Source organism: Nannospalax galili, unplaced genomic scaffold (assembly GCF_000622305.1).
Source record: "Nannospalax galili isolate Female #2095 unplaced genomic scaffold, S.galili_v1.0 scaffold3952, whole genome shotgun sequence".
NCBI classification, from domain to species: domain Eukaryota; kingdom Metazoa; phylum Chordata; class Mammalia; order Rodentia; family Spalacidae; genus Nannospalax; species Nannospalax galili.
Window position 1 is genome coordinate 6,337 of NW_008331145.1, and position 19,724 is coordinate 26,060.

Sequence of the window (19,724 nt, forward strand, 5' to 3'; positions counted from 1 at the left end):
TCCCACTGGCCATTGTTCCTATTTTTTTAATCCTTGGCTTTATGCCAGCAAAACTGCCAATATGTATCTCTGTCCAAAAATAGTTCTCTAAATATGATAAAAACACCTCAGCCTTGCAATCACAGATTTTTTCCCTAAAATATACAGCAACTCTGTACAGAATGTAAGGTTATGTGTTCATCGAAACAGTCCCCAGATTTTGTACATAGAATTTGTGCAGAAGTCAAACATCTAAAACTTCAACAAGATTATATGTGGGTTCTGTTAGCAGAGAGATGGAACGTGTTCCAGCATCCCTAATTACACCTTGCCTTTCAGGCATCATCCACGATGATTTATACATTTCAGACATGTTCTTTTCATTTTGTTCTTTCCCTTAATAGCAGAGCACAAGGTTGACCAGCTTGCAGTCAATGAGCATCTGATTGAGGCTAATGACTTATCACTTTCCACAGGCCTAACGATTTCTATCTTTGTCTCAATTGTATTGAGTTAATGAGATCTATGTGTCTTATCATGGGTATCAGCATATTTGGTGTTTTTATTTCTCCACTCAATTCTGCAACTATAAGAACACAGTAACATTCATATAATTGGAAAAATATTGCACAGCCTTCAAAGATGGGATGCTGTTAAAACTGAAATGTTGGTTGTCCAGCAATGTTGCTATGAAATAGTGAGCCATCTATAGATGTAAACCAGCTCTATGGAGTTCAGGCTCTAAAGTGACAATGTGTGGATTGCTTAGAAGCTGAGAACACAGAGAAATACCCATCTCACAGTCTGATAGGGGCCCTCAGTCATAAATGGTGTTCAAAAACTGAGATCAACATCCAGAACGCCTGACTCCAGATTAGTGTTCAGTAATCCCTTCAGGAATTACTTATTGCACATCAACTTTTTCAGGTTCACAAACATTAGCTTTGTGTGCTTGTGTGTGCCACAGTCCATGTACATGTTTGCAAATCAAAGGACAGCGTCCAGGAGCTGGTGCGCCCTTTACCTGCTTGAGACACGACCTCTCTTTTTGTTTCTGCCACTGTAATTTTCACTCCAAATCGGCCCTCTGGCTCCCCACTTCTATCTCCCACCTCCCACTCCCCACTTTGCCTGACAGTGCTAGGATTACAGATGTGTAACACACAGCACTAGGGTTTTTCTTGTTATTTTTTTTTTAATGTGGCTCTTGGGACTTGAGCTCAGGTCTTCGGGCTTGCATGGTAAGCACTTTCACTCACTGAGCCATCTCTACTGCCCCTTGAAAATCTTCTCTTACATATAATGCTCTAGTTGGTAGCACTCTGCATCACCTGACCCTGAGCTCGGGCCTTTAATGGCAACCCTGTGACTGATTCCAACTTGCAGTTCTTCTTTCATTCCATTGAACTTGTTGGTCTCTCTTTGGTAGTTACTGTGGTGGAGCTGCTTTTGGAAGAGGCTTTCTGCTTGTAGCACTGGCCCACTCGGATTCCTCCTTTGTCTGGGAACAGAAGCCAGGCCATTCCAGAGTCAAAGCCAGTGAGTGTGGCTGCATTACCCTGCAGTGTGGACAAAGAGCCTTGGATGCGTCTCACCGAGGGATCCCGGCAAACACACGTAGACCTTACACCTAAGCTTCAAAACAGAGCCCTTTGATCGGGATGACCAAATGGTGAAGGACTCTTTCCTATTGTCCTGCTCTACTCCCACTAAGTTGGCAGGTGATGACCTGGCAGGGAAAAAGGAATCTACCACCGCCTGTGAAGTGCTGTGGAAAACAAGTGTCCTCTGTGAGGACAGCCACAGTTCGAGTGCTTGAACCTGGGGAGCCTCGCAGCTTTGTGTGCAGGATGTTTATTAGAAGTCTGTTCCCAGGGGGCTGGAGTGATGACTCAGCGTTAAGAGCACTGGCTGCTCTTGCACAGGACCTGTATTCCATTCTCAGCACCCATGGAGCAGCTAGTGACTGTCTGTAACTCCAGTTCCAGGGGATCTGACGCCCTCCTCTGTCCTCTGTGGGCATTGCATGACACGGGTGCACTCACACACATGCAGGCAATGCACTCATACACATCAAATAAAAATAATAAATAAAATATTTTTAAAAAGCCAGGCGTGGTGCTGCATGCCTTTTGTCCCAGCACTTGGGAAGCAGAGGCAGGCAGATGGGTGTGAGCTCAAGACCAGCCTGGACAACATAGTGAGTTCCATCCTGTCTCAATAAGACCAAAGGAAAAAAGAAAAAAGAAAAAAATAAATCTGTTTCTGCCAATGAGGAGGAGGAAACAAGTTATTGGGGAGAAGAGAAGTTGAACTGTGATTCAGGCCTGGCAAAGACTTGGCTGAGTCCGTGGGGACCTCTGAACATCCAATCCATCTGCGTTGATCTCGATTGGGCTGAGATTTCTGGGCCTTTATATCATACTTCTGTAAACTCTCCAAATGTGAGCTGTCCCTCACAGGGTGGCCACAGCTGAGACAGACCCTGATGGAGCTGGTGGATAATCTCTGTGTGATAAAAATTCCCAGCAAAGGGAGAGGGAGAGACAGTTTTCCTTACTGGTGTGATGCCTGGTAGGTTGACCAGACTCCCAGGGGTAGACCTACACACAAGACTATTTATGAAACACAGATTAGACTCAATATACCTTAAAAAAAATAGAGGGCATGAAGTTGGAGGGGTGGTAAGGTGGGGTGGTTGGAAGAGGGTGTCTGACTATGAACAGAATAATCTGCATGAAATTCTTGAATCAATAAAAATATCTAAAAATTTCCAGCAAAGTAGGGGCAGAGGGAAACTTCCTCAGCTTGGTAAGGGATGTGGACAAAACCCTACAACCAGCATCATACCTAATAGTGAGAAACTGTATGTCCCCCCCAAGTTTGGGAACTGTGCTGGCTAGTTTCTGTCAACTTGACACAAACTAGAGTCACCTGGGAAGAGGGAGCCTCAACTGAGGAATCTGCTCCGCAAAATGCGAGGCATTTTCTTCATTGTTAATTGATGGAGGAGGGTCCAGCCCACTGTGGGCAGTGTCAGCCCTAGGCAGGTGGGCCTGGGCTGTATAAGAAAGGTAGCTGAGCAAGCCAGGGGAGTGAGCCAGTGAGCAGCGCTCCTCCACAGTCTCTGCTTCAGTGCCCACCTCCGGATTTCTGCCTTGAGTGCCTTCCTGCCCTCAGCGATGAACTGTCACTTGGAAGTGTAAGAAACCCTTGCTTCCCCAAGTTGCTTTTGGTCAGAGTGTTTTATCGCAGCAACAGGAAACAGACTGGAACAGAAATCAAGTCTCTTCTCACCATCCACATACAGCATTGTACTGGAAGTCCTTCACAGAGCAACAGGACAAGAAAAGGAAACATAAAATACACATTTTTGGAAGGAAGAAATAAAAATCTCTTTGCTCTTTGATGATATGATTGTCTATTCAGAAAATCAGAAAAAATACACAGAATACCCTCCTTAGCTAATAAGTGGTGCTATCATTGTCAAGGGTTACAAGGTGCTATGTAAAAGTGAATTGCTTTTCCTATGTAACAAAAGTGAACATTTAGAATTTTGAATACAAAAATACTTATCATACTGTCCTCCACATGAAATATTTACATATATGCAACAAAATGCATAAAATTTATGTGTGGAAAACTATAAAGCTGGTATAAGAAATAAAAAATTTGAAATAAATAGATATTCCATGTTAGTGTATTGAAAGATTCTCTGTTGTTAAGGTGTCAGTTTGTTATTTCATCTGTGGATAACCCCTGTCAAAGCCCCAGCAAGCTATTAGAAAATTATTGACAAACTGATTCTGAAATTTATGCCAAAAAGGCAAACACCACAGGACAGACAGCACAAGGTTCAAGAAGGTCAAAGTCAGAGGACTGACACGTGTCAGTCTAAAATGAAACCAAGACACACAGCCTGCAGAGTAGAGAGAAGTCCACCGGGGACCAATCACTTCCACTTGTAGCCCTCGGGGCTTAAAGGGATGCGGAATGCCAAAGGCCCTTCATCTCCAGTGGGAATTTTAAATGCTGCCATTGCCTTGGAAGTTAGTTCTTAGAAAGCTAAACATAGTCTTAACATACAAACTAGCAGCACATTCCTAGATGCCGTTCCAACTGATTTGGAAACTTTAAAAAAAAGATTTTAAAATGTTTTTATTTAGGTGTGTGTGTGTGTGTGTGTGTGTGTGTGTGTGTGTGCTGAGCCATCTCTCCAGTCCAATCATGTACCTCTTAAATATATAGATTTTTTATGAAAAAAAATGGTACATGGGAGTATATTCTTTTAGATGCCCTCCTAACACTAGCTCAGAACTACCAAAGTCATTCTGAACTCAGCCATTGCTGGGCTCCTGTGAGCAGTTAAGGCTGCAGAGTGCAGGCAAAGTGAAAAAGCTGGTAAACTACACGGCAACCGCTGTGCAGAATGGGGATCATCTCTTTGTCTCTACCTTCCTTATCATGCACTGAAGGCATGCCACCACCTGGCAGGTGCTGGACTTGGTAATGAAGAGGTGAGTGACCATGTCCAAACGCAGGAGAGCTCAGGCCTCCCAGTTGGGTTGTAGGAGGGCTCTGCTCTTATCTTGTAAAGAAGGTTTCATACCCCGTCTAGGGCACAGGGGATAACTGTAGTGACCCAGGGGCATACCAGGAAGCCCTGTACCAACTGAAAAATCTGGAAGGGAGCAGTTTGGGTTCAGTCATTACATGAAGATCTCTGGATCATCTGTGACAGCAGGCTCCTTCCCAGTCCCTCGGCTGAGATCTCAGAGAGCAGTGCAGACTAACATTCCCAGCCCAGCCATAGCTTCTATGCCTAACTCAGCCCCTCTATAGCTCCTGGAAGGTGGGGACATAGGGCCTTAAGGGTGACATCCTTCTGTATTGACACAGTATGGACCCTTCCAGTTGGACAGGGAGGATGACAGAATGGAAAAGAAGTGAGTGGGCTTTGGGTGAATAGGGAGATAAGCTCCCATCTGAAGACTGGAGTATCTGGGGGCTCGTGTTGGGGGTTAGGCTATTGCCAGGGACCCTTCTATTGGGATTTCCACTGGAGGGACAAAGCCTAGGAACTGACCGAGATGGGGGAAATAACAAAGATCTTGAGTGGCCTCCTGGGCTCTGAGGAGTAGTGGGGAGGATGGAAGCTAAAAGCCCGTCCCTGTGGGAATCCATCCCCACTACAGCCAAGCTTTTTGTCCAGACTGCCCTCCATTGGACTGGACAGAAAGTGTTAGAACCCCTCTACACATGACTCCAAAGTACTTTCCACCATGCCCAACGGTACACAGACTGAACAGCCTCTGCCTTGTCTGCATGGAACCTTTGCAGCACAGGCAGAGTGGGCAGGCTTCTCTGTATTCCTTGTCCACCTGCCTTAGTGCAATAATGTACTTCCTGGCACTGTGGATTGAGAAATATCCAGAGGATTTGTGTGAGAATCTGGACCTGGACAGACTAAAAGAGTTGATGGACTACGTGAATCTCAACATGCCTTCTTCATACCTGGTCATTCTTGTAGAGGAGCTCTTGTCAAAAAAGGAGGCGCAGGAGTCCAAGAAGGCAGCACTCAAAGCTGAGGAGGCCTGTGGTAGGTGTCTGAGAGGGTGGGAAGGGAGGGTGCAGTGCCAGATTACACCAGGGAGGGGCCATAAGCTGGCCTTTGGTCTGTAACCAGAGTTGGGATCCAGTCAGGTAGGATGTCCTGTTGTAGGGACAGGGACTGAGAATTCTATTTCAGGAAGAGGTTTTGCACGCATTTTGGAAGTCTCAGAAAAAGACACTCATCTTGAGGAAGCTCATTCCATGTCAAATCTCCCATGTATTCCCTTAAAAGACCCTTCCACTGACTATCCACCTCTTCCTGTCCTTAGAGCCAGGGCCCTCCTGGGCAGTAGTCTCAGGAATGCCAGAGACTCTGGGTCCTAGACCAAGTTCTTCATCAAACCTTCAGGGGGAGCTGGAGCCCCTAGAGGGTGCTGTGGTACCTGAGATCATGGAACATAGTGTGTCTGCCCCCGAGCTTCCACATCTCCTGACTGCTGCATTAGAGGAGGATCTGCCCACATCAGCCCATACAGAGACACCTCCAGATATGAAGGTAGGTGCTCCAGCTCCTGGACAGGCATTTCTACCTGCTAGTGACAACTTAGAAAATGCAGACCACATTTCACCTCTACCTGAGCTTAACTTGTTAGAACATTTGAGAATGACCTATGTTCTAGTCAGTATCATCTGTAGAGCAGAGGTGGATCACCCACCTGTAATCCAGGTTCTCCTTTGTTATATATTTTTATCGTTTTTGCATTTTTAGATTGTTTTTCGAATATTAGGATAATAAACCTCATTGCTTATTCATTTTAAATTGTACACTTTGGGCATGAGGTCTTTTCTCTATGGAGTATAACCCTAGCAAGTCTTATATGCAGACTGCAGTCCCACACCAAGCATTCGATCATGGAAGGAGGACACCCTGGAAGCAAGGAAAATGGGCATGGATTACCTGGAACCCTGGTTAACCTACCTTATATCATATCCTTAAAGAAAACCGAGTCACCTTCTCCCAAAAGCTATCAATTGGCAGTAGGTCCTCAGTTAGGGATGGGTTTTTTTGGCCACCTCTGTCCATCCATGCCAAGTTTTTGTCTGGCGTGGACTTGTACAGGCAGGTCTTGTGTATGCTGTCACAAGCACTGTGGTTTCCTGTGTGCAACTGCCCTGTTGTGTCCAGACAACTGTTTCCCTGTATTCATCCACCACCTCCGGCTCCTATCAGTCTTTTTCCACACCTTCTTCCACAATGATTCCTGAGCCTTGGGAGGAGAGGGTGTGATATAGGCATCCCATTTAGGGCTGAATATTCCATAATCTCTTATTAACTGTGTGTTGACCAGTTGTGGGCCTCCATGTTAATTACTATCTGCTGTAGGAAGAAGCTTCTCTGGTGAGAGTTGAGAGATGCCCTGATCAGACTGGCAGGCACACCTGTTTATTTTCAATTACAATATGCATAGCAGGCATTGTTTCTGGCGCTGGAATGTACCAAACATGACCCTATCCTCCAGGAGTTCAAGTTTGTGAATTTGCAAGACATATGAAATGAGTTTATTATTGAGCCCATCATGCATGGGCAAAGGGCTTTGGAAGCTGCGGGATTTAGATGAGGTATTTGAGGACTTCAATTCCATATCTTGTAAAAAAGCCAACGTTCATCTTAAAATCTTATGAAAACCCTGTTGGAGTGTATGTTTTTCTTCTTGTTTCCTGGACTAGGGTTCTGGTCCTGGTGAGCTCTTGTGTGTTTCCTCTTCTGAGAGCGTTCTCTGTTCTTGGATCTTTGTCAGCCACACGGAACATGCATTTCTCCTTCCTTTTTCACGTTGGCAGATTTTATTAAAGATTAAAGACGTGGAAGATGTTTATGTGTTTTAAATTTAAAAACCCCTTAATACTGTAGATTTAACATCCTGTTCTCAAAACTTCCTTGGCCATTTCAGCACAGGGAATACACTCACCCTAGTGTGCAGACTGGCGTCCTGCCACAATCCCATCCCCTCTCACCTCCCACCCTTGCCCACCTGCAATATTCTGGGTCATTTATTCTGTAGAAGAGTCTACCTCTGCCTTCATTTCTTGCTCTCCTTTTAGGCAGGTTTGAGGCCTCTCATTCTTCATAGAAAGTCATCTAGCAAAATATGTTTCTTAATATAGATGGTTTAAAAAAATGGTAGGATTAAAAAAAAGAAACCCTCAGGTGCTAGTTGTTAAAAATAGCATTTTTATGCTATTCCAGGCCAAATAACAAATTTAGTCTTTCAAGTTGAAAAAGAAAAGAAAGAGAAGGTTGTTAAGTAGGTACACGTGAGTATTCTGGGTCTCAAGTTGCAGAACAGGAAAAGGGGTGGACTAGCTGGACAGGGAGGAGGGCACTGGGGGTCACCTCCAGTCTTTCCTCTTCTTTTATTAAAGGAGGTACTTGAGTTCTGGAGAGGGGCAACTTAACGGCACCTCCCTCAAATGGCAGCCTGGTACGATTCTTTTTAAAAAGTATTTTATTTATTATTTTTACTTTATGTATATGAATGTATTACCTGCGTGTATGTAAGTATACCCATGTCCTACAATACCTATGGAGGTCAGAAGAGGGTGTCATATCCCCTGGAACTGGAGTTATAGGCCATTGTTACCATGTGGGGAATCAAACCCGAGCCCTCTGCAAGAGCAGCCAGTGCTCTTAACCGGTGAGTCATCTCTCCAGCCCCCCCCCCCCCGTACTCCCTCCATTCTGCTCGATGTTTCAGATCAGCTCCTCCTTGCTTTTTACCTCAGTTTCACCAAACTTTTGTCCACTTCTCTCCAATTGAGTTTTGAACTGGATAGGGTCAACTGTTCTGTTGTCACTGTTGTTAGGGTTATTACATCACTGATCAGGACAGCCTCCCTCAGGGGGCCACTGTCATGATCCACAGTGATCGTGCAAGTTTTTAGGGTTATTACATCACTGATCAGGACAGCCTCCCTCAGGGGACCACTGTCATGATCCACAGTGATCGTGCAAGTTTTTAGGGTTATTACATCACTGATCAGGACAGCCTCCCTCAGGGGGCCACCGTCACAATCTGTAGTGATCATGCAAGTCTGCAGTGTCCTATGTCCCTTCTGACTCTTCCCCTTTTCTCCTGTGATTAAGAGGAGGACATTTTTTTCTTCAAGTGACAATGGTAGTTTGAGGGAAAATCAAAGCTTATATTAGTCATGACTTTCTTGTTGGGAATATAAAAAGCCAACTTTAACTTGCTTAATAAAAGAGGAATCAGACAGTGGAGCAGCTAGTTCCTAAAAGCAAGGGAAGACTTGGAAGACCAAACACCTTGGTAGAGGGATGTGAATGTCTTCCTGTTCCTCCTCTGCTCCTTCACCTTGGCCCTCTGAGTGCACTGTATGATGTGTGAGATCTGGATAAACTGGAATACCTTCAGAACTCACTGGAAATCTCACTGAGCTCTGGGGCCTCAGCTGGACCGGAGACCCCAGCAAAGACAAGTGAAGCATCTTCAGAGCACGTGGACCATTCTGCACCGAAGCCCCATTCAATACACTTCTCATTCTGTGCCGTGTAGAATCTCAGGGCTGGCTATGATTGTTAATACTCCTGCCCTGGGTTCCAAAAGTCTACCAAAAGAGCTTTTTCCCTCTCCTGCCTGGGAGGTTGGAGGTCCCACCTCCTGGGAACCCTTCCTAGTTCTCAGTAGCAGAGAGGCTGAAGTTGTAGCTTGGTTGAATCTTTTTTCTTCCTTCCTTCCTTCCTTCCTTCCTTCCTTCCTTCCTTCCTTCCTTCCTTCCTTCCTTCCTTCTTCCCTCCCTCCCTCCCTCCCTCCCTTCTTTCTCTCTCTCTCTCTTTCTTTCTTTCTTTCTTTCTTTCTTTCTTTCTTTCTTTCTTTCTTCCTTCCTTCCTTCCTTCCTTTCTTTCTTTCTTTCTTTCATCAATGGTTGCAGTGGCTTATAAAGCAGAACCCAGCAGGCATGGCAGAGCTTGCATCTATTTCAAAAGTCTCAGTACATTCCGAGGCCAAAGACCATCTTTTGAGAGTGCACTGTAACAAGTATTGGTGGTGGTTTTTGTGGCTGCAAGCCCTGGTGGCGATTCGGGAGCAAGCTCATGCCCCTTCATTTCCAGTTCCAATCACAGCCTCACAGAGTCAAGTCAGAGTGCAGCTGGGCTCCCGCAGGGCTGCATGGTATCAATTCTGACATCGTTTGTGGAGGGCTTTCTGTCTGCAGGACCTGGAAATCACCCACAGTGAATAAAACAGTAGGTAGGAGAGATCTCTGAGAGAGAAGGTGATGCTTTGGATGGGAGGAGAGATTTTCTCTGTTCAGCTGAGGATGAGGGGCAGATGGTGGGATGGGCTGTGGAAAGGGGAAGGATGGTAACTATGTCACTGCAGCGTATCCATGACTTCCTTGGAATATAAGGAGAAACAATGTGTGTCAGTAAAGAGCCCATTTTGGCAGATCTCAGGACACTTTGGTGAGTCTTCACTAGTACCTAAGCTAGCAATGAAACATCTCAAGAGCGTCTGTTCGAAAGAGCTGTGGAAAATTGAGACAGTAACTGAATGGTTTGTCCTTTGGCAGAGTGACCTGAAAGTTTAGAATCAAGGGCCCACATGTATTGAGGAGATTGGTTATGGTGGCAAGCAGTCTTACTTAAATTTTAGTATTAAACAAATTATCTGGAAATCTTGTTTGAGTGGAGATTCTGACTCTGCAGGTCTGGGATGGGTTCTAAGATTCTTCACTTCTAAGACGTTCCCAAGTGAGTCTGATGTGGCTGGAACAATGCCCCGCATTTTGAGTAGTGCAAAGGAGAAAGTGAACTTGCTAAAAATCGCAAAGGTGGGGCTGGAGAGATGCTCGGCCGTTAAAAGCTCTGGCTGCTCTTGCAGAGGACCTGCGTTTGGTTCCCAGCACCCACATGATAGCTAATGACCATCTGTAACTTCAGTTCCAGGGGCTCTGATGCCCTCTTCTGGCCTCCACAGGCATCACACGCATGGGTGCACTTACGTACATGTAGGAATAGCACTCATACATACAAAATAACAGTAAGTTACTTTTAAAATATGCAAATATTCCAGACTATTGCCCTCGGTGAGAGATTTCCCTCTACTTTTCACACAGCAGAGTTACTGTGCGTTTATTAACTGTTGGGCCTGGGGAAGGAGTAGATGGACCATTATTAAGTAGATCGTGGTTAGGAATAGGGATTGAGGAAGAGGAAAGTCACTGAATCTTAACAGAAGTGGATTCTTGGCAAACTCGCCTTGGAGACAAAGGAGGGGCTCAGTCAAGAAGCAGGCTTTGAGGATCCTGACTGAGGATAGGTCAAAGGAGGGCGCCCTTGTCAGGGGCAAGGCACTGGAGCAGAAGAGCCACCCTTGTGTCCCTTAGTGGCTTCATTTGTTAGGAATGAACGTCAGCTCTACTCCACGTAAAGGACAAATGCTGACATTTTTGACAGTAACTCTATATGTCAGCTCATAGAGAGCTGACAACAGATTCTTAGATGAAAAGTTATTTTGGTTATCACCTGATGACCCTGTTTAATGGCAATGGCAATTCAGGGCATTGGAGACCTATTAAAAGATTGCACTCTCAGAGAGCCACTGGTGTGGAAATGCTGGCAGTGTAATTCTGGACACCCTGACTTTAAGAGCAAATTGTAATGCAGCCCCTTTCTAACCCTCCCTCAATGTCCTGTCACTATCAGAGCAATGGCTTTCGGAATATAAGAACAATATATGTTAATTATGTATACTGTGCTGTTTTCTGTTGCTGATAACACAATATCCCAGACTGGGTTTGTAACAAACAAAAGGTTTATTTTGACTCATGGTTCTGGAGGAGCAAAGGTGAGGGGTGGCATCTGGGGAGGGTGGTCATCTTCTTGGCAGAGTCCTGGGGCAACACAGGGCATTATATGAGAAGACACACATGCACACACACACACTCACTCACGCCGACAGTCACACATCTCTTCTGGTCCCTCTCTTCTTGTTGTCTGGATTCAGTAATGGGGGGGGGGCTCTAGCCTAAAGGCCTTACCTCATCCTTGTCAAAGCCTCACCTGCAAACACTGACTTTTTGAAGATTTGATTTTTTTCTTTTCTTTTTTTTTTTTGGTCTTTTTGAAGCAGGGTCTCCCTGTAGCCCCAGTTGACCTGGAACTCACTACGTAGACCAGGCTGGCCTCGAACTCACAGAGATCTGCCTGCCTCTACCTCCTGAGTGCTGGGACTACAGGCATGCACCACCACGCCCGGCTTGATTTTATTCTTTTTAATTGTGTGTGTGTGTGTGTGTGTGTGTGTGTGTGTGTGTCTGTGTCTGTATGTGGGTATGTGTCTATGAGTGCAGGTGCTCATGGAGAGCAGAGCTGCTGGATCCCTTGGTACTGGAGTTATGGTCACTTGTGAGCTGCCTGACATGGGTGCTGGGAATTGAACTCAGGTCCTCTCCAGAACACTATGCCCTCAACTGCTGAGCCATCTCTCCAGCCCCAGTTTATACCCTCTAAATACCTCACAATGGACAAATTCAACACGTGAATCTTTGGAGGACACTCAAGTCCTATCCAAACTGTAGCATTACAGAATATTATAAAACCTGAAAAATTCTAAAAAGCATAAAGAACTTTAAGAAGTCCTATTAAACACTCTCCAGGGACCACTGATGGTATTTCATATACATGTAATCTTTGCACGTATATGAATATACAAACATAGGTATGTGTACACATCTGTCTATTGCACACTATTATCATTTACTTTCTGGAAGATTGTCATGTATGGTCTCCTGGTGGTTTACTGATGTGTTACTGATACATTTACTGATGTGTTCGAAACACTTGGACAGTCTCCCAGGCTTTCCAAAGAAAAGAGTCCCATGCATGCAACAGGGGCCCTGCTGAGGCAGAGGCCAGCTCACCTCAGCTCAGCCACAGCCTCTCCTTCGGACCTCAGTGGGCAGTGTGCCTTTTCTCTTAGCCACTTTCGTAACCCTCCCCCAGTACCTTCTCCTCCCCCACCTCTGCTGCACCAACAGCACATAGAAGCGCTTTCTGTTCTCCCAGGGATTCCCTGAAGCTTGTGGGTAGAGCTGGAGGCACACAGGCCAGGGCTTCTTTGCCTTCTTGGACGGGGTCATGAGAAGGCTTGTGGGAAATGGGGTGAGAAGAGTGTTACCCACAGGTTCTCAGCCTCTCCCATCCCACGCCACCTTCTTTAGCCCGAGGCACCTCCGTGACCGTATCTTTGCGCCTGACAAGCAATTATTTTTCACCTTTATTTAAATATTTCAAAAAGCATTTTATTATTTTTATTTTATGTGTATAAGTATAGTCCTTGCATGTAAGTAGTGCACCATGCTGTGCAATGCCCACAGAGGTCAGCAGAGGGTGTCGGATCCCCTGTAAGTGGAGTTACAGACAGTTGTTAGCCACCATGTGGAGGCTGGGAATCGAACCTTGGTCCTCTGTAAGAGCAGTCAGTGCTCTTAAGTGCTGAGCATCTCTCCAGCCCTCTCACCTTTGTTTAAAACCTCATTTTGGGGCTGGGGAGATGGCTCAGTGGTTAAGATGGCTCAGCACTTGCTGCTCTTGTAGAGGAGAGGAATTCAGTTCCCAGCATCTACATCAAATGGCTCATAAATGCCTATAATTCCAGTTCCAGGGGCTCTGATGCCATCTTCTGTCCTCCACAGGCACTGCATGTACATTTGCACTTATATACATGCAGTCACATGTACTTACACACTAACATATAAATAAATAAAACATTTAAAACCTCACTGTTGCTTTCTAAAATGGAAGCCAATGGCTTTCTTCCTTCTTTAGGCAGAGGGAGGAGATTTAGAGATAAAAGACCCCAGGATTCAGAGCCTGAAAGCCAGAATTTTTCTTTGACTTCCTTTTTGCAAGCTGTGGGCATGAGTGATGGTGAAAGTGAGCGAGCATTCCTCCAGTTGACCTTTCCAGTGACCTTGGGCAAGTCCTGGACTGCCTTTGGCTCTAGCCTTCTTTTTTGAGAAATAGGGGCAGAAGACATCTCTCTCCCTGGCCACATCAAAGAAACGGATGGGTGGTGCAGTATGGGGTATAAATCGCTAACCCCATGTTGGCTGCTGTTATTATCTATGTGCTTCTACTGCCAGAGGCAGTGTTACATGGAGGAGACACATCTTAAGTTTTGTTTTTTTTTCAAATAAGGCGAAATGATAAAAATAGAGTATAAAGGTTGTACAGTGACATAGAGTGTAGAGGTCGTGTAGAGTGTAGAGGTCGCACAGTGAGATAGCACGTAGAGGTCACACAGTGAGATAGCATGTAGAAGTCGCACAGTGAGATAGCATGTAGAGGTCGCACAGTGAGATAGCATGTAGAGGTCGCACAGTGAACACCACCTCTTCTGCTGTCATTCCTTCCCAAAGTGATCGGTTTCAGTCCCTTTATTTTGTTTACTTCCAAAGGTATTTTCTGCACATATGAGCCCATACACATATATGCATCATATGTGTGTGTGCATATATACATATGTGTATTTACTATCCATTCCTGTATCTTTCTTTGCGTTCTTTTTTAAAAATTTTTTTATTATTTTTAGTGTATGCGTGTATTACCTGTATGTAGGTAAGTGCACCCGTGTTGTGCAATGCCCGTGGAAGACAGAAGAGGCTGTCGGATCACCTGGGACTGGAGTTACAGACAGTTGTTAGCTGCCATGTGGGTGCTGAAATTTGAACCCGGGTCTTCTGCAAGAACAACCAGTGTCCTTAACCGCTGAGCCATCTCTCCAGCCCCTTTCTTTGCATTCTTAACCACATAGAGATTACTCCATATTAGTATGTTATGTTGTATCATTGAATATTATCATTTTCCAACAATTCTTTTATTGATGGACATTGAGCTGCAGACATTGGCTATTTCCAATTTAGCTGCGGTGACTACTTTGTGTATTTGCATATCTATGCAAACCTACATTATGAGTCTTAGAAGTAGGAAAGCTGGATGCAAACATACTTTACATTTTAGTAGAAATTAGTACAATTTAGTAGAATTTAGTAGAATTGTTCATATCTGCAGGAAGACAGTGTTTCTATACATTCTCACTGCTGCACAGTGAAGGCCACTAACGAGAATTTATAATGCAATCGTATTCTTAGTTTGATTTTCGGTGGCTGTAGTTTAAGGTAGCCTCTCATACACTGTGAAGTCGTGAATCTGTGGCCTGCTCACAGTGAGCTTTTTCTATTTGGGAGAGCATACATCAAGAGGGCTGCCCCAGTTGGGTCACTTCCCAGGGCTTGTCCAGCCTCCCTCCCAGTTCCCCCATGTCCCCATCTCTTTATTCTTTGTGTCTTGATGCTGCTCTGGCAGACACAGAAGCCCCAGGCCATGGAGCTGCACCACTACACCCATCAGTTGCCCTGTAAGTGAAAGCTGAACGCACAGTTCTCTATTGTTTATGGCTTTTCTTCTTGGTACAAGAAATATATCATTCCTCTTCAACACATCCCTGGGAGCTGATGTGAGGTTGGAGCTCTCTCAGTTTTAAAGGATAAGAAATGGAGATATGAAGACATGTATTTGGCTATCTGAGCACCCAATGAGGCTGCATGGAGGTTACCATTTGACTGTGATGATTATATGAGCCACAAACCTCCTCGCTGGACGTGCAGGCAGCATGCTGTGGATGGAACACATGGGGGCTCAGGAGCTAAAGACATGTGCATTTGGTCTCTAGCTCTAACGTGGATTTGCTGAGGAACACTGGGTGGCATGTACTGTCTCTGGGAGTCAATTTTATCATTTGGAGGCTTTCAGACCACAGTGGAGGTTTGGCAGCTGTGGGAGCAGGAAAGGAAGGAAGGTCTGGGGAAGAAGAGCCTTTGCCTGCAGACCAAGTCTAGAAAAGGCTTGTCTGTGCCCATACTGTGCTTTACTAAGGAGAGAAATAGGGAGGTACTAGTACCCTTATCCTGCTGGACCCACATTGTAGGAGATGGTGCTCAGAGAGAACTTGGCCTTGGGTGAGCCCTGGGGAGTGTGTCCGTAAGACTCTGCAGCTGGATGTAGCAGCTACCTGAACCCTTCTTGGCAGACTCCCTTGAAGTCTGGTCAGGGCTCCTCTCTGGTGCCACAATGAATTGGTTTGTTTACGTGATTTTGGATATTATTCTGGATGCTTCCAAAAGCACTGCAGATCTAAAGACATACTCTAGGATAAAGCAATACTGTATATGCCTCTGCTCCCAGTATTTTCTATTTTGTTACCTTATTTCCCTATTGAAGGTACTTTACTGTGGAATATTTAAAATACATTTCCTCTGATCTGGGCATGGTGGCTACTGTTTGTCATCCCAGCACTCAGGGAGTTAATGCAGGGGGGCCACTGAATTTGAGGCCAGTCTGGGCTATAGAGCAAGACTCTGCCTCAAACCCATCTCATTTCTCTTGTATCATTTATAGACTTTGTATAATTTGACACTCATCTGGAGGACATGATCAGGCATTAAAATGAGAAAAACTCATCTTCTGGATATTTGTGTGCAGAAAGGCTCAGTAAGTGCAGATTTCATTAGAGGAAACAGGCATATGGAGGCAACGATGTTCTGGTCTTCCGAGAAATGGATGTTAAGACTGAATAAGAGTGGATTTTATGGGGGGTCCTGTTAAAGAGAATGTGGAGGGAATTGGGAAAGACTAGGAGAGTTGCCAGATTGGCATGTAAATGTGACCTCTAGGGAAGGAGGGGAAAGGGTGGAATGCATGGCCTCTAAGGACTGTGCATTAACTGTGGAAGACTCTGTAAGGCTGAGTGACGTGAGGGGGTCCAAGTCAGATGTCGGGGAGACCTGTATCTCCTAGGAACAGGCTTGCCTTTGAATTCCTGCAGGACGCAGTAATCAGCAGGGAGCAGCTGAGGAGGTGTAGCTCAGCACAGAGATGGTGGGTTTCAGCAACCAGCAGCAGGTACTCCCTGGGGATGGAGGTCCGAGATGAGTGTTCTCACTGCCACCTGCCTTGACTTCACGTCTTCTGACAATACTGCCCCATGACTTTGTCCTATTATGAGCGTGGGCCTGTCACTTTGTTTAGAAAGGTAGTTAAAATCAGGAGACAATTTACTTTGGCCTCCTCATGGAAGACGTTTCTTCGGATTTTGATGATACACATTCTGAGGGGCTTAAATGCCCAGTAAAACGCTCTGTCCCTGCTGGGCATGGTGGCACACACCTTTAATCCCAGCACTCAGGAGGCACAGGCGGGTAAATCTCTGTGATTGAGGCCAGCCTGGTGTTTGTATTGAGTTCCAGGGCAGCTGGGGCTACAGGGAGACCCTGTCTCAAAAGACGAAGCAATAAATAAGAGTCCTGCCCCCTCTCTGGCTCTGTTTCTTAATGGGGGTCATAAAATGGGAGGTATAAGTTACCATAAATTAGACCTGTCTATCTTCCTTTAGTTACCCTAGGATACTGGAGGTCCGCATGGAGATACTTTTGGTGTCTCATATCCTGTGTCCCTTTCTGATTTTAGCTAGAGGTGGGGATGTTCTATGGAAGATCAGGTCCATCTGGCAGTGTCCTACTTGAAGCACAGAAGTGCAGTTTCTCTCCGTTTTCTACCCTCAGGGCCTTTCTGAGCTGCTCGAGTACACCAGTCAGCCTCCGCTGTCAACTAGACACAACCTAGATTCACCTGGGGAGAGGAGCCCTCAACTGAGTTTGGCTAGATTAGCTCAGCCTGTGGTCATGCCTACAGGGCCCTTGTCTCCATTGCTAATTGATGTATGCGGACCATCCCACCGTGGGCAGTTCCATCCCAGGCAGGTGTTCCTGGGCCATATAGAAGAGCTAGCCAAGCACGAAAGGGTGAGCGAGAAGAGCACGTGGCATTCCTCCGTGGATCCTGCCTCCAGGTTCCTGCCTCAAGATCCTGCCCTGACTTCGCCCAGTGATGGGCTATGACCTGGAAGTGTAAGTCAAATAAATACTTTCCTTTCCAAGATGTGGTTGGTCAGAAACTAGAACACAAAGTCTGCTTGGCTCATAGAGAAATCTTTGAAACGTCAGTGGCAAACACCCCACTTAGCACCAACGAGGGCACTGTTTCCGAGGTGGTAAAGTGCCCCTGAGGTCTGATCTCTGCTGTCAGCTCCAGCCCCTTTTCTGCATCTGAAGCCCTTTGCCCTGCGATGGGCATTGGGAGGCATTCCCACTCCTTGAGAGCTCACAGACGGAAGGAGACTTTTTGGCAAACAGCTGCGGCCTTAGCCATGTGCTGGTTTGGGCTTTCCCTGCTTTCCTGTCTTACTTTCCCTGACTTCTCCCTCATTTTACTCAGTCACCTCCAAATAAACCACCTGGAGCTGAGTCCATGGCTCAAGGTCTATTTTCAGGGGGAGCTCAGGCTCATAGGCCTCAAACCCATGAAACATAGGTGCTAAACAGCATAGGATTTTTCCATAGGTGGGGATTGAGCAGAGGGACTTCCTCTCCTCCGCCGATGTTTATTCATGCCTCTACAGGATGGTATGATGGGTTTTGGTAGCTTGTTGAGGGTGGCCAGAAGCTGCTAATGTTAGGTGCTGGTAACAAAGTGACAGGGTAGAGTTGGCCCAATACCCATGATCCTCAGGGGAGGAGCACATGCAGGATGGCCTAGAGACGGCCTCTTCTGGGATCTGCAATACTTTCTTCATTTGTCTTAGCAAGCCCCGGTGGGGACATTGTACTCCCCAATAGACTGCACATAAAACGGGGTCTGAACTACGGAGCCACTGCAGGCAGGTTGTGAAACTGCATTAGCTGCTGGGTGCCCTCAGACACCTTTTCTTCTTGACTGTGTGCTTAATTAGTGATCACTCTCAATTCTGACTTTTCATCTCCTTGATTCTGGGTTCAAGATCAAATATGACCTGATAACCAAGGTCAGAATTTACCAAAATGTGATGAAATTTTAAAAAAAATTAAAATCTGTGGAAAATGTACATGGCATAAAATTATGCATCTTAACCATTTTGAGAGTCTAGTTCAGTGTATTAAATGCATTGTCTGCCCTGTGCTAACATCCATTCCAAATAGCCACAGAACCCTCCCTCTTGCAAAACTGAATCTACATGCCCTTGAAGCCTCTCAATCCCTCTCACGCCTGGCCCGAGAAATTACCATTCTACTTTTATGCATTTGACTGTTATCTATTTGCAGCACTGGGGTTGGAACCCAGGGCCTTGGGTGTTGCAGACAGTCATTCTGACTGAACTACTTCTCCAGCCCAGAGCTCTCGTTTTTGCGTTTTTCCAAATTACATTTATTTATTTAAGATTGATTTTCATTTTTAATTTGTGTGTGTTCTTTTTTAAATATTTTATTTTAATTTTATGTGTGTATTTATTGTCTTCATGTAAAGTGCACCCATGTCGTGCAATGCCTGCAAAGGTCTGAAGAGGGTATCGGATCCCCTGGAACTGGAGTTACAGACAGTTGTTAGCCACCATGTGGGTGCTGGGAATCAAACCTGGGTCCTCTGAAAGAGCATCCAATGCTCTCAACCACTGATCTCTCTTGTCCCTTTGTGTGTGTGTGTGTGTGTGTGTGTGTGTGTGTGTGTGCGCGCGCGCGCGTGTATGTATGTATGCCATATGTGTGCAGGTACCCTTGAGGCAAGAAGAGAGCATTGGATCCTGGAGCTCAAGTTACAGGCACAGTGTGGGCCCCCTGACATGGACGTTCGGAATCAAATTCAGGTTCTGTCTCAGTAACTCAGTAACTCTCTTAGCTGCTGAGCCATCCTCCAGTCCCTCTTTCTTTTTAATTTTTTGTATGTGCTGTGCATGCGTAGAGGTCAGAGGACAACTTGTATGAGTAGGTTCTATCATATCATATGGTTTCTGGGGATAGAACTCAGGTCATCAGAAGGCTTGGTGTCAAGCGTCTTTAGCCTCTGAACCATCTCGCCAGCCCTGAGGCTCACTCACTCTGATGCCTTTTCCTCCAGGAAGTATCTCGTGCATGTTGACTTGCTAGAAAGTGATCCCTGGTGTGTCTTATTTACCTTTACATCCTGCTAGGATGTGAGCAGAGGACCTACCACAAATTGGGTTTTTTTTTGGGGGGGGTCTTTTTGAGACAGGGTCTCCCTGCAGCCCCAGCTGTCCTGGAACTCACTATGTAGACCA

General features: G+C 45.7%; 1 long non-coding RNA gene across 1 annotated transcript in view; it reads left to right on the plus strand.

Annotated features, from left to right (window-relative positions):
* Positions 1-1,709, plus strand: part of LOC115068509 — a 4,797-nt gene extending 3,088 nt beyond the window's left edge. The window contains exon 2 of the long non-coding RNA XR_003847859.1: positions 1,409-1,709. This is a non-coding gene — a long non-coding RNA (uncharacterized LOC115068509). The remainder of the gene's footprint in view (positions 1-1,408) is intronic.
* Positions 1,710-19,724: the final 18,015 nt, after the last annotated feature.